The 15,445-nt window shown below is 47.9% G+C and overlaps 1 long non-coding RNA gene across 1 annotated transcript; it reads left to right on the top strand.

Moving 5' to 3' along the window:
- The first annotated feature begins 6,036 nt into the window (after window positions 1-6,036).
- On the top strand, window positions 6,037-14,380 carry LOC129338955 (uncharacterized). Its single transcript, XR_008597980.1, has 5 exons — window positions 6,037-6,169; window positions 6,452-6,521; window positions 6,801-6,841; window positions 7,943-8,023; window positions 8,892-14,380. It is a non-coding gene; the product is annotated as an uncharacterized LOC129338955 (long non-coding RNA).
- The last annotated feature ends 1,065 nt before the right edge of the window (window positions 14,381-15,445 follow it).

The following is a 15,445-nucleotide window of genomic DNA, read 5'->3' as shown; positions in this document are numbered from 1 at the left end:
TCAAACACAGAAAAAAACCAGAATTATTCCTGCAATAAAGTTAAACAGGTTACTTTTAGCTAAAAACTTGTTATAAACACCAATAAGATATAATTATTTCTACGATATTGTAAATGGACTGATGAAGTTGAAATTAAGCATTTGATTTAAAGAGTTAAGCAAGAGCTTGCCTTACACGAAAAAGCAAGTAGAGCACTATAAGAGGGTGCCAGAGTTTCTGGGGGAGCTTACTTCAAGACTCTTTTTCTAGGGCATCACTTCCTCCTAATCATTTTGGTATAAGATATGCTTTTGTTGCAGTGTGTTGGAGGTTCAGCTGCCTTCTGCTAGTCTCTAGTCTGTCTATTTAGAGTTAGAAATGAAACAGCTCACCCTGTATAAAAACGGTCAGCGACTATTTTTAAAGTCGTGGTTTGCACCCGTTTGATCCTTCCTTACTAGGGAAACATTCACCTGAAAAACTATACATGCAGCCTGTAAGCATATTATTAAAGTCTTTATAAAAATATTTATAAAAGGTTATCTGTCTGCATGGGAAGGCTCCTTGAAAAACACTGAACTTGTGCAGACAGTAGAGGAAAGAATCCGCAGCAGCCAGAGAGAAGCGCAAGAAGATGAGCTGGGTGTCCCCCAAACAGACTGTCCCAAACGTGTCCCAAAGTTTAAACCTTGGGCCTTGTCTATGCATGCAGCAAAATCCTGAGGCGGTTGGATCAATTGTACCATTTTGATGCTCCTTGTACATGCATGTACATGCATCTGTCACAGCCTGCTCCTTGTTGGGCTAGGGAATCTTTTGGGGGCGTTATGGAGCATGCCCCCCCAAAGATCTTTCCCACAACTACCCCGTGCAGTTTGGTGCAATCTATTCCATCACCTCATTCCGCTGCACACATGACCTGAGCCCTGCACCTTGAGAAGGGAGGAGTTGGAGATCCACAGCGCTTCTCAGTACCACCTCCTTTGCTGAGTGATAACAGAATTGCATTTCTGGAAGAGGCAGAGGTTTGTGTGCTGAGCGTACGGCTGCATTTCCCCTGAACATCCTGCTTTTATGGTCCCGTCCTTATTATTGGTTGGAGGAGATTAGTGTACCTTTGCTTTAGTTATCTTTTCAGACACTGTACAAAGTATTTTTGGGGGGTGTTGAGGTTGATTCGGGTTTTTTGAAGTCCCTTCCTCATTAGGGGAAACATTTACAGCCCCATCCAAAGCCTCAACATGAAGGGGATGAACCAGATGCTGGTTCATCTACAAGTTATGTGGGCATTATATCTCAAAAACAGCTGGTGTATATGCTGACAGCAACTTATACCAGCATCAGGGTCTTAGGATGGGGCTGCCCATTTCTAACTAGGAAAGCTTTGGGGGCTCATGGCTTCCTGCATGTCATAGCCCCGAAACCTTAGTACTAGACGTATGGGGCTGACTTGGCTTCTCAGCTGTGAGAGAGAAGCACTCTGCACATGTTCAGTGGTACCCTTTCTTTCAGTGTTCCTTGACTGAATGCTCCCATTGTAAACAAGTTCCCAGACTGTGTTCTCCTTCAGATGAAACCCTGACTGCTCTCTGGCAATCTGCAAAGAGTATCTTGCTCACATGCTAAATGGCAACTGTGCACAGCAACAGACTACACTTGGGGAGCCTTTCTTGCCTCTGCCATCGATTCTTCTGGTCTTGGGCCAGCTGCTCTGTTTCAGCCTCAGTCCCCCCCCCCTGCCCCTGTGACCACCTCACAGGGCTGTTGAGCGCACAACTTAATGATCGGAAACTACACTGCAAATTGCAAGAGACTTTTTGCTGATCCTGGTGTTAGCATGCTCCCCCCTCCTGGAGGTCTTGGATTCTCCCTGGGAGAGCAGGAACAGACAGGTCTAAAGTTTATCAGTGGCAGAGCAGGCAGAAACTCAACAGGAGCAGGTTTATTTTATTTGATCTCCCTGCTGGAGGAAAAAACCTTGGCTGTTCAAATTCTGTGTGTACAGCAATTGATTAGTTTATGGGAACTCTGCCAGGAAAAAAAAGTTGGCAATTCTTGGCTGAGTTCAGCCCCACCTAGCTGGCTTGGGGAGATAAGGGGGGAGGAGGAGCTTGGCTGGGGGATAAGGCAGCTACTTTCTAAACCCCACTCTTGAGCTCAGTGGTGGAGAAGGGTGAGTGACTAACAAAGGAGAGTAGTTAATTGTTTCACGGAGCCACCACCTTAAGCCCAGATCCATGGAGCCTGCCTGCGCCTTGCTCTCTACAGCAAAATGAACATCATAGAACCACTGGCTTGTCTTGGGCAACTCTGTAGAAGGAAGGGGGGGCACCAGCAGGTGCAGCTTGCCCTAGGAAAGGGAGATGAGATCTGAGCCCCTTGCCCTGTGAAACAACCTACCTGGTTTCCTTATTTTCCAGCTATCCAGAAGGTCCCCCCTCCCATATCTGGGCATCCCAGGTGGATCAGGGAAGAAGGATCTTTAATGTGTGAAGCAGGTACAGGAGTTCCACGTCTGCTTGGAAGATCTGCCTGTCTGCCTTCCTTCCTACCACCCACCCACTCCTCATCCATAGGCTGTGTTTCCTTTAAGAAACAGAAGACCTTAGGCAGAGATCTGGTGTGCTGCAAGGACAAGTTATGGTTCAGTTTTTATATGCCTCATTGCACTTGGGAAAGGAGGACTCGTGGAGGGTGTGGCTGTATTCTGCCTGTTCGTGTGTCTTTTTCCAAAATTATGGAGTATTTCTGACCGATCTCTTTTCTTGGTGATGTGTAGCTTGGCTCACCTACTTTAGCCACCTGGAATTGCCTTAATAGATGCTTCTCTCTGGCCACCTTTCCCATCCTGCAAAATCTCCACCACTTTGTCTGGGGGCTCCTTCTGTACCTTCACTTAAAGCATGTTTTTACACTCAGGATGTTTCCAACCTAATAATTACCTTGATCCTCGTTTTACAGGAAGTTGGAAGAATGGATGTTCTTTGAGGCCACTTGGTAATGAAATTGTTTGTTCCTTTGCTGATATAGAACACAGCTGATATGTAACACAGATTTGGCTTGCTAATATTGACTTGGCTACCCAGAGGCAGGGCTGAATGTGAGCTGGGTCTGGATAAAAACATTTAAAAGGTGCCTCTGAGCATGTGTAAAGTGCATTCCACTGACTAAACCTCTCAAGGAGAAGGAGAAGAGGGTGTTTGGGGCAGCAAATATGAATCTGGTGTACTGAAGTCCCACACCTCCTTTAAAGGAAACTTAACACCTGCAAAGATTGTGTGTGCATGATTCCAAATTGGAATCCTCCGATTTTTTGAGCCCAAGGGACATCAGTCGGTGGAGAGAGAGAGGAGCTTGGCTCAGCGGGATCCTCTGGTCAGGTCAGCAGATCGGGGAACAAAGATCTCTGCCTTCTGCTCAGGCCTCTCTGGGGCTTCCTGGGCTCTGTACTTTGAATCTTCAAAGCACTTATCAAATATTTGCAGCCGAGCTAATGGTTAACCCGCCTGCGCTTTATGAGTTTAGTGGCCCTGAGGGGGGTGGGGTGGCTGAACAGTTCCACTCTGTACATTCCTTGGGGCCAGACAGGGGCCCAGTGTTGGCAGAAGGGGCCGCACCGCTGGGCCAGAGGGTCACGGCTAAGGTGAGATACTTTCTGAATTTCCCGACACCTTCCCTGCCCCTCTTTTCCTTTCCATGCATTTCTCTAGCTTCCTCTTGCTGGTGGCTTGGCTTCTAGGTTCAGATCGTACCAGGTAGAGAGCACTCTAGTTATGGGACGCTCCCTCCTGGCTACCAGGTGGTTTACTGGGTGATTTAGAGGGTCCAGCTGATTTGGAATGATGAGACATTACCTGACTTCGATGCAGCTGCTGAATTAGACTGTTGAAGCAGACCTCGTATTGTGTCCTTCTTTTCAATTTTTTTTCTTAGGTGGGAAGTAATGAATTTGCAAAAGCAGGGAGCTTGCAAAGCTTTTGTCTTAATTATAACCTGGGTGCTGACTGCAGTTACCGAGAGAAACTCTCCATGCACTCAGAAGCAATCCCCACCCCACCACCCCTTTCCAGTAAAAAAGGGAAATGGTGTCAGGTTGTGTTTGTGCAGCCAGGGATTCCGTATAGAGGAGTTCTGAAAGTAAAAAATAAATTCGGAGCCAAGACAGAGAGGCACAGCTTAGGCTCTGTCCTAGAAGCCCTTGTGTCTCTCTGCTTGGCACTGGGCATGTTACTATTGGCATCGTGGGCTTTGGGAGGCAGGGCTATTTTTTCACCTGGACATTGGCAACCCTAGATGGCACTGAAGTCTGAAGCTGCAAAGTTTGTCTCTGGGCCTATTTGCTGCTCTTTGACCAGGCAGCTGGCTCTGTTTTCTCCTTGTCTGTCCCACACCCATCCTAGTGTACGTACCAATTAATGCTCCAAAGGGCAAGTGGCATTTGTGTGCAGGGGTGAAAGTAAGCTGGTACGGGCCAGTAGTGAGTACTAGCAAGAAAGCGGCTGAAATCACACTTCTCTTCTTCTGCAGACTACTGATGAGACGTTTATTATTTTCATCCCTGTGCATGGGGAAGAACTCGATGACTGCCCCATTGCTGGAGGAAGCGGTGGTCCTTGAGTGCATCAAGGTAGGCCTGTGTTCCCAGTGGGAGAGGCAGAAACAGTCGACCAGTGCAGTGGTGGCAGCAACATGCCCTGCCCCTGGAGGGGTCTGCAGTGTGTGAAAGGCAGCGAACCCTTAGCAGAGATGCTGCCTTCCTCGCAATGTGGGGTGACCTTCTGGGGCCACCCTTACTGCCCTCCCTAAGTGATGGAGGTATCTTTTTCTTCCACAAAGCCCTGTTGCCACCAAGCCAGCAAGATCTTTCAGATCTTGGCCCGAAGATGGGCTGGGAATATGGTTGCCAACTCCAGTGTGGGGAATTTCTGGAGACAGGGCCGGTTCCAAGTTCCCTGGACCGAGAGTGGTCAGGCCCCCTATGCCCACTACTGGGCTCCCCTTCTTGCCCTCCTGCCCACCTGCCCCCATCTGCCAGTGCCTCCTTCCTTTGCCCACTTGCAAACTCTCCCACCACCTGCAACCACAGCTGCCCACACTGCCTGCGTGCCCTTTCCCCAATGATGCTGGGCGGTGGGTGCAGCTAGGAGTGCAACTGACATGGCCGTCAGGAATGCTGCTGATGCTTTCTTTCTCCAGCAGTTCTAAGTAGCATATGCAGCTGAGAGCAGAGGTGGTAAAGCACTCACAAGCAGGCAGGGGAAAGGTGTGAATGCAGGCAGGCATCAGAGGAGATGGGTGGGTGGGTAGGCAGTCAGCAGCAGCATCACCAGAAGCCTCAGGCTCTGGCAGCTGCTAGACCTCGCCATGTGCTGCTGACACCCGCCCTGCCTGGAGATTTGGGTGTGGTGGATGGGGAAGGCAGAGTCTGGGGAGTGGAAAGAGCTCTGTAGGAACATAATGGCATACAATTTGCCCTCCAAAGCTGCCATTTTCTCCAGGTAGGAACTAATCTCTGTAGTCGGGAGATCAGTTGTAATTCTATGAGAACTCCAGCCCCTACCTGGAGGTTAGCAAGCCCAGAAGGGCAACGGCCATGCCCAGGAGTGGACCTGCTAGCTGGTCCACTAACCACAAGAAGCAACAGCTGGCCCAACTGTGCAGACAAATGGCAAAGAGAAGACTTCCTGCTCCAGGAGGCTTGCTTTGTTGGGTCAGGTCATGGCAGGGGGCTGGGGGCTGGGGAAGAGAGAAAGGAGAATTCACGGAGTGGGGGCTGCTTTCCCCAGATTTATTTGTATGGATTAATTCTTGTTGATAATGTAGTCCTCTGACTTTTACCCAAGGATTGGACCACCAGCAACTCTGGCCTCTTCGGAACAAAGCAATCAGCTCTTCCTTGTTTGCGTTCATTTTTTTCCATCCGCAATGAAAGACTGTTGCTTGAGGCAAAGGCCTCAATTGCCCTCTACACTGCCCCCAGGTGCTCTAGGGCACAGCGCTTGCAGGTCCAGAGTCCCTTCATGCTACCATTTATTAGCGCTGCTTGTTGTAGTTGCCAGGAGGGCAGAAGCAATTCTCCTGTGTGTGCCCAGCGGCTGCCAAAGCGGTGACTGCTTCTCTTTGGATGGAGAGCTTGTGGCTGCTATGAATTTGGGGCTGATTTTAGTGCTTTAAGAAAATGAGTAACAGGTATGTGGATATTTTTGTTAAATCCGCTTGTGCTATGCAAGCTTTGTAGTCCTGCAAGTCTCTTTTCCAGTATGTGTATACACAGTAGGCAGAGGGAAAGTCTCTGACTGTGTTTGTTGGTTTCAAATGGGTATCACTAGGATGTAGGGTGTGGGGGCTGGGTTGAGACTTGTTACAGCATAGCCCCATCCATTCTTCAATGACAAGAGCAATTAACTCCTTTTGCCTTTCCTTGAGCAAGAATTGGAACCACAATCTCATGCTCGAATCCATCACTTGCAGGCCCAGGGAAACAGGTTGTTCTGCCCTGATTGCGGAAGTCTCTGCAAAATGCCATTGTAAAGCTCACCAGGTAACTTTGGTTTCCCCTTTCCCCAGACTGCCCATCTTCTGTACTGTTGGGGTATTGCACACACCGCTCTAGTTTGGGAAATTCCTGGAAATTTGGGGAGTGGAGCCTGGGATGGGTGCAATTTGGACTTCAGCAGGGTATAATGCCATAGAGTCCACCTTCCAGCAAAGCCATTTTCTCTAGGGGAACTGATCTCTGTAGCTTGGAGATCTGTTATCTGACCAAGGGAGTGTTGCCTCTTTGAAAGCTTATGCCCTGAATGTCTTGTTGGTCTTTAAGGTGCTGCTGGACTTGAATCTTGCTGGAGAATCTTGCTGGAGGTAATTCCAGGAGACCTCCAGGCCTCACCTGGAGGTTGGCAACCCTACATCCAAGTCTTGGTGGGTCAGTCATCATGGCTTGCATTTCTCCCAGAGCAAGAAAAGCCATGGGGCTTGATTTCCCCTGTGGGCACAGGACAAAGATCTCTGCAGCGTGGAACAGACAAGCAAGGCAACCTTCCAGAAGGCCCGAATAGGCGTGTGGGGGCACACTCTGATGGATGGGGTGCCTATCGGCTGTAACAGCAACTCCATGTGGAAGCATAAGACCATTCCAGTGGGGGGGCTGTTATTTTGGATGGGCACCTAAAAGGCGTCGGAGAGCATACAGGAGTCTGCTGATAGACCAGGCCAAGGAAGGAGAAATATGGCTATGACAGCAGCGCTCTAGGTGCTGGACAGAACCTGGAAGTGAGTAATAGTGTCTGTCCCAAGAGCCCCTGCAGTTGGAGGAGACCAAGGTGAAGCCTTTGAGAGCTTGAGATGAATTTTATGAATGTTTGGGAGAAGGAGGGGATGCGGGCGATGAGACTGGGGACTGGGGAGGTCCAGGGAAGGGCTTTTTTTCTGGGAAAAGAGGTAGTGGAACTCAGTGGGTTGCCCTCGGAGAAAATGGTCACATGGCTGGTGACCCCGCCCCCTGATCTCCAGACAGATGGGAGTTTAGATTGCCCTCTGCGCCGTTCCACCGCGTTCCAGCTGAAAAAAAGCCCTGGTATCTCCATTTTATCTTCACAACAACAACCACGTTAGATAGGCTCAGCTGAGAGACAGTGACTGGCCGAAGGTCAGCCAGCAAGCTTCCATGGCAGTGTGAGGATTCGAACCAGACCCTAGGACGACACACGAGCCACCACACCACACTGGCTCTTGGATTATGGTTTTTAGGAACAGGGCAGTGGGAGGAGAACGACTTGATTCCCAGATGGAGTTGATTTCAGGCATGTGGAACCAACCTGAGGCCCACAGACACAACAGGAGGTGGCTATAGACGGGCTTGACAGGAAGCTAGTTGAGGCAGCAAGCCTTAATTGTAAGGCCTTAGAAGCTTAAAATGGATGCTGAGAGGATGAAAAGATCTAATTAAGATGGTTTTCACAGGGAGGCATTTTTGCCTGGAGAGGAAAGAGGTGGAAGAAGATGCTGGCCGAAGGGGTAATAGATGCCTGGAGCTTGAGCAAGGTATTTGGAAGCCTCTTCTCAATTCACTGCCCCCATTGTTAGAGGAAAATAGTAAAATGTCCAGTAATACCTTTAAGACCAACCAACTTTATTGTAGTATAAGCTTTCCAGAACCACAGCACTCTTTGTCAGCATGCATACTGATGAAGAGAGTTGTGGTTCTCGAAAGCTTATTATTTATTGTAGCATAAGCTTTCAAGAACCACAGCTGTCTTTGTCAGATGCATGCTGACGAAGAGAGCTGTGGTTCTCAAAAGCTTATGCTACAATAAAGTTGGTTACTTTTAAAGGTGCTACTAGACTTTTTACTATTTTGCAACTACAGACTAACGCGACTAACTCCTCTGGGTTGTTAGAGGACAGTCTCTGGCTATGTCTTTCCTAAAGAGAAGAGATGAGGCAGGGGGAGGCATCCCGTGGACCCCACAAGGAGGGCTTTGTGCCCAGCAATACTAAGAACTGGGCGAGGGTGGGGGTAGCAGTTGGATGATCAGTCTCTGCTTCAGATCGAGGGCACACAGCTATGACCTATGAATTGACAGCCAGTCCCCCTGCAATATCCTGGCTGTCAGTTCTGTAGGGCACAAGTATGTCCACCTCCAAGCCCGCCACAAAGGAGCTTTCAGTCTGGGAAACAAGGGGTTAAAGAAGAAGGGGCATTGCTCAGTAAGTGGAGGGGAGGGGGGTAAAAGCGGAAACAGAAGGCTTTAAATGGCTGGGGGCGGGGTGTGCATTTTCCAAGGCTGAATATCAAATTTTCTGCTCTGGATTTGAAAGGACACTTTGCAGAACTTCATCTTACCACAAACTCATCAAGTTATTTCTTTTTAACACGTACAGTAATTATGGTCAGATTTTTCTTTGCTAGGGAAAGACTGGGCCTTTGACCAGGAAAGTTCCCAGTGGGATGTAGGAGCCAGCTGAACCAAGCCCCGTTAATACTGGTGAGATGCCGCAGTGCCACCCGACTCGGACCAGAACTAGAGTGGCCATGGACACAGCATTGCCGGCTGCCTCTTCACACACCACAGGGTGGGTCCAAGCTCAGTGGCCTGTGTGAGAATGCTGGTGCTACAGGGCCCATGCGGCACAGCTTGCTTGTAGTCCATTATAATGTCCCAAACCACTCCAGGTTCTTGCCACTCTCCTTCAAAAGGGGCATGAGGCTTAAGCCATAATTAAAATGCAGATATCAAGATAAATGATGTATGTACATGCCATCAAGTTGCAACTTATGGTTGACCACAGCCAAGGGAATTTCAAGGCAAGTGAAAAGCAGAGTCTCTCTTGGTGGTCCCCCATCCAAGTACCAACCCTGCTTAGCTTCTGGGATCTGACATGAACAGGCTATACTATGTCCTCTTCCCTCCACCAAGATCCATCGGGGCCTATCAAAGGGCAAAGGAGCAGCTGAATTACAGTGTGTTTTAAGTCCTTAAGAACAGATACAGGAGTCAAGCTGGTGTTGAAACATCTGCCCATCATCAGCAAAGCCAATTTGTGTCCTCATCTCTCAGGCTTCATGCAGTAATCACACTATATTTACTATTTCCCATCACATCAGCTTTGGAAGATGGAGCTGAGCCCAGTATTCCAACTTGAAATGTAGACATGTCTTGAACATGTGTACCAAATTTAATTCCTACATCTCAGTGATCTGAGAGACAGAGACTATGTTATGGACACGCAAAAAGGCAAGCCAAAAAGAAAAACCAAACATGCATGCTAAAGCAGAGGACCATCGCTTTAGTGAAAGTCAATATTTTACATAGTATTTTTATAGTCTTAATTCCACCCGTATCAATAATTGCAATATCAATAATTGCAAGATTTAGATATTTGAAAACAAATTCAAGGTGGCTGCGTATTGTTGAGAATGCATTTTATTCTTTGCTGGAGAGAAGGATTTTGTTTGTTTGTTTGTTTGTTTGTTTTGTCAACAGATGCACCCAATCTGCATGTCCAGAGCACAACCAGCCACTTCTGCCCCCCCCCCCATCTTTAATTTCTTTCTCCTGGGGCTTAGGCTACACAACCTAACTCTGTTGGTGAGGGGTGCTTTTTATGAAGGGGTTTGGTTCTGCAGGGAAGAAGAAGGGTATTGGGGGGGGGCGGCTTCTGGTTTGGCAGAATAGACTCCGAAAGGTGTTCCCAACCTAATGCAAGGGTTTGTTTCGATTCCAAATCCTCCTAGAGGAAAATTTCCACATATTTCAAAACCGGAGAATGAGTAAAAGTCTTCTAAAATGGGGGAACCCACTCAAAAGTTTGGTCTACCCTTCATCTTGAAGATGGCCCATCCTCATAAACGCCCTTAGCCTCTCCACAGCTGTAGCCAGCCCCGTCCAAATCCACCAGATGGCACTCTCCGCTGTTTTTTCCTCTCCTCCTCTAGAGAGTGTCCCACAGTTTCTTCAGCCGAGCAGGAGTTTCTCGGGATGAATTTTGCCTGAGGGCAGCTGCGAGCTGTCCCATACTGAGTCCACACAGGTGCAGGAAAAGGCAGCAGCAAGATCTCGGCGTGGTGGCAGGTGGAGAGGGTGTCTGCATGACCTGCCCCCATGCCACTTGCTGTTGTCCCCACTCCCACCTCACATCAGTGTAGAAAAGTTGGTGCACTAATAATCATACTGTGGAGCCCCACAGCCCAGCAAGCCCCCTTTTCTCCCCATGGTTGAGGGGAGAACTGGGAATGCAGAGCTCATCTCTAAGTGCAGTTTAGCCCTGCCGCCGCCCCAGATTGGCCGCAGGTTCATTGTCCACACGGATGCTTCTCCTGCATCCATTCCACACCACAACCCCGTGAGCCCAGAGCATCATGTGCAATGGAAGCTCCCCCCAAATATGGATGCTATCTGCCCACACAAAAATCCCTGTGCGGAAGCTGCTCCACACACCCTTTTTGATGGTGATGACAAGAGAAAAGGACTCGGCGTGCATTTGGTTCCTTTTCACCAAATATCAGAGCTAATCCCTGGAACAGGATGCAGCTCAGTTGAGCCCTGTGGAACACAGCCTCGCTCAGCAGTCAGTGCCCCCACCTCCCATAGGATTGCCAAATCCAGATGGGAAATTCCTGGATATTTGGGGGTAGAGCTTGGGGAGGGGAGGGACCGCAGCTCTGTATAAGGCCACAGAGTCCACCCTCCAAAGCAGCCATCCCCCCACCCCAGAACTGATCTCTATCATCTAGAGATCAATTGTAATTCTGGGAGATCTTCAGGCCCCATCCGGAGGTTGGCAACCATATTCCTGTCCCAGCTTGCAGCACTTTGTCCTTTCTCAATGGGCCTCTTACTGGGGCCTCTTGCTGTCTGACATGCCAGTTTGCTAGGGGCAAGGAATTTTGTTTTTCATGCAGAAACATTTGCTTATGAGCTTCCTGCACTCTGCAATGGTACATTCTATGCAATCAGCTTAGCGAGAACTCAGCCCACATTAATACTATAGAACTAATTCTGGACACCAGGAGAAGTAGGGGAAGGAACCTGTGATTCAGGGAAGCTAACTGAGGGCAGACACAGCAAAACCAGTTACGTTGAAGACAGACTGTCTGTTCATCTGTTCAAGTGAAGTAGAAGAACACAGAGAGTGGCGGCCAGAAAAGGTTAACTTATCAAATAGTCCCAAGTTACATCTGTGCAGGTAATCAGCCCCTCACTCTGGGGAATGAGCTGCTACCAGGGCAACACTTGCATGCTATCTGTGAATCTACAGCATTGTAGGTGCTGAGTTTGGACACCAGTTGGAAGGGGTGGAAATAAGACCGCACAAGCCCGTATTAAGTGCTGGTAAGGAAGCGGCCAAAATGGTGGTACAGACGGTACTTCCTGTCTTCTGCTTCAGTCCCTGTGTCCCATGAAAGAGACAATACCAGTAAGAAACGTCAGTTACTTTCACCCATGGTAGCGATTCCAATCCATGCCCTGCTTGTAGGCCTTTGAGAGGGGTATTTTGTTAGCCACTGTGAGAAAGAGAAGCCTGGACTAAGACCACCATTGGTATGATCCAGCAGGGCTGCTCTTCTGTTCTTCTTGGTCTTTGCACATGTCCAGGAACTAGGGTGCCTGCCAACTTCAGCTTGGAAAATTCCAGGAGATTCTCAGCAAGGATATGTCACTCTAGGACTTCTATTTCTCCTAGGCTCCTATGGTATACCATAGAGGCCGCCCTCTGAAACTTCTAGTTTCTCCAGGGAATTTGATTACTGTAATCTGGAGAGCTGTTGTAATTCCAGGAGAATTCTGGTCCCCACCTTGAAGTTGGTAACTCTGTCCAGGACTGGGATCAAATCCCACCCATGAAGTCACACAGCTGTAACTGCAAGGACAGTGAGATAGATGCCAAAGAGGGAAAGGTTCTTGGGTTCATTCTTAGTACTTGGGATGAGTTGAGAGGATAATAAATAACAATGAAAAGGGAAGACACTGGCCAGCAGCCAGGCCTCTGACAGAAGTGAGGTATAAGAGTTCCCTTAACCGACCCAGTTCCTACAGTGACAGTCTGGATGCTGCCCTTTCTTTCCCTGCCTATTTGACAAAGTGGTGCTGAACTCAGAGTCCTTTGAAGTCCTTCAGTAGGGGTTTCAGCCAACAGGAAAGATTCCCAGCAGCTGTTTCCTTCCCTAGAGTGAGCCAAATTGTTTGGATGGTTCAACAGACAGAGAACAGAAGGCGTTTCTCCTATCTCACAAGCAGCCCCCTCTGGCCCGGGGGCGGTTTTCTGAGGCAGGATGACGGCTCTTCGGCCTAGTCAAAGGGCACCACCAAGGGCCATGATGGTGTTTCCTCTGTCCAGGGCTTATTTATTTATAAGCCATTTTTACAAGGTTTCAAATTAGGTCATAATATGAAAAAAAAATCAAACATTGGAAATTTTAGAGAGCCAGTTTGGTGTAGTGGTTAAGAGCGCAGGACTCTAATCTGGAGAGCCGGGTTTGATTCCCCACTCCTCCACTTGAAGCCAGCTGGGTGACCTTGGGTCAGTCACAGCTCTACCAGAGCTCCCACCTCACAGGGTGATTATTGTTGTGGGGATAATAATGACATACTTTGTAAACTGCTCTGAGTGGGCATTAAGATGTCCTGAAGGGCGGTATATAAATCGAATGTTGTTGTTGTTGTTATTAATGCCCATAGCAGAATTTGAATAGGCACAGCTAAAACAACTCAGCGCTCTAATAACTCAAGAGAGGTAGACACAACACATATACCCTGCCCAAGGGAATTAGTAGTCCCATTCTGATTTTTTGGCTGGCTGGCATCCTAAACCCTTTTAAACCAGGTTTTAGGATGGGGCTGCAATATCAGGAAAAATTAATGGAAAGCTCATTTAAAAAGCACACATATACCCCACCTTCAAAAGAAACGTATCAACAGGGAAGCTCTGAGAAGGGTCTTGTCTGTGTGGACATAGTCTGGCCACATAGTGATCAAGTGGAGCTCAAGTGAACAGGGAAGAATACACATGAGTCCGTTCACTTGCCATTCAAGTGTAATTCGTCACTTGTAGCTTGGGTCTGAGTCTACATTCCCAAAAAAGCTTGCCAGCTAAGAGGCAGGCAAGGCTGTCTTTCTGGCCCCAAGCCTCTAGCTTGTTTACTACAGTTCCCAGATGGATCAGGGAAGCCATCCACCAGATAGCAAGTGGAGGAAAGGCCTCTGTTATGAGGCTCGCAGAACCCAGAAGTGGCTACCCTGCCGTTTCACTCCTGGAGATTTGATGAAAATGGTGCTGTAGCCAATTATTTTTTTCACCCAGGGCAGGTTCTCAACAATCCATCCGTTCCTCCCCAATTCTTCTGATATCACACAGATTTAAATGTTATGTTTAATCCTCTTCCCATCGTCCAGCATGCATTCCAAAAATGACATACCAGGCTATTTTGTTCAATATGGCAGCTCCATCCCCTAGCGGAGCTAGGATGTGTTCACATCACTGACATTTCTCAAGCAGGCTTTTTGTTCCCATGTAAATATATATATAAATCTGTATACAACGTATGTAATGTGTCTATCCAAGTCCAACTCTAATTTTCACTTCTTTTCCCCAGCACTTTAATCCTGCTATTGCCATTCATTGTGGAAAAGAGTTAAGTCTTGGGCAACTCAAGGACGATTGTGTTCCTTGATTTCTGAAAGTCTCACTGCTTACAGTGAAATCCTAAGCAGAGTTACAATGGGCTTAGACTGGAGTAACACTTCTTAAGATTTCACTGTTGGATAGACTGTGCTCACTGCTGGCTGCTCTATTGTGAGTCAGTTTAGGATACTGTGGAAAGCCTGCTGATTTCTCTAGCCCAGTCGACATGTATCTGATTCTCTTCTTCTTCGGTCTCATGCACCAACAGTATCCCATAGCTGAATGCATTCTACTGTGTCATTATTTTTATACATATACGCATTTAAGAATGTGTATTCTGCCTCTCAACCAAAAAATTGGGGAGACATTTCCACATAAAATATCAATGGAAAAGAATATTTGTGTATTTAAATATTTATACTCCACAGAATCATAGTTTCAGCACGTTCTCCAATGCTGGTCAAAAATGGTAGTGGGCACACACCATGGCCCATTACACATGGCACCATGAGGTCCTGCTCCACATGGAGGAATCTTTTAAGTTCGTCAAAGTAGGGCCGGACTCCGTCCATGTCCTTAACAGCCCTTGCTATCCACACATTCCTTGTAGCCTCCACTCAAGGCTTTTGCTTTTTCCGAGCATTGCTCCCAGTCCCGTGGAAAGCCCCTCACACTCAATTCACTGGGATGGCAAAAAAAAATTGGAAGAAAGGCAGCCAGAGTTTGGGGTGAGGAGGGTGGATGACACATTATTTTCCCAATTCTCTGTATTTACCTTGGACAGCTTTAGATATTGTCATGGTCTAGTTACAGGGCAGGTAGGACGTTGAGGTCTAAAGCAGCATGTTGCTCCCAGGAACAGCTTGGAAAAACAGAGCTGGTGTGAGGCAATATTTATTGTACCAGCAACGACTGGCTCCCAACTGAGGTCTTAAACACCATGACTGAACTCCACCCCTTCCAAACTTGGCTTGGAGGGAAGGCCAGTTTTCTTAAAGAGCTGCCTCTTTCCTGGAGACAAAAATGGAAAAGAATATACTTCCCAAGTCGAAACCTGATTATCTCCCCTCTTCCTACAGCTTCTTTGATCTTTTAAAAAATGCTGGCTTTTTGTCAGCAATATTCTGTGGAATTCTACAGGTCAAACCTGTAAACCAATCTCTGCGATTTGATGAACTGGTTTTATAGGTGAGATACTTGCTAAGAAATGGCTCTGCTGTCTATTGTGACTCCAATTTTTTCCAAGCCTTCACACACTTTCCCCAGATATTTTTAGGGGGAGGGACCATTGTGGCTTCCTTTGGGGGTCCTGAGGGCCAGGTCAGAGGCTGACCTTTACCC

This window comes from Eublepharis macularius, chromosome 1, assembly GCF_028583425.1.
Source record: "Eublepharis macularius isolate TG4126 chromosome 1, MPM_Emac_v1.0, whole genome shotgun sequence".
NCBI lineage: Eukaryota > Metazoa > Chordata > Lepidosauria > Squamata > Eublepharidae > Eublepharis > Eublepharis macularius.
Note: the sequence above shows the minus strand (reverse complement) of the source record. Positions and strands in the feature narration are given on the sequence as shown.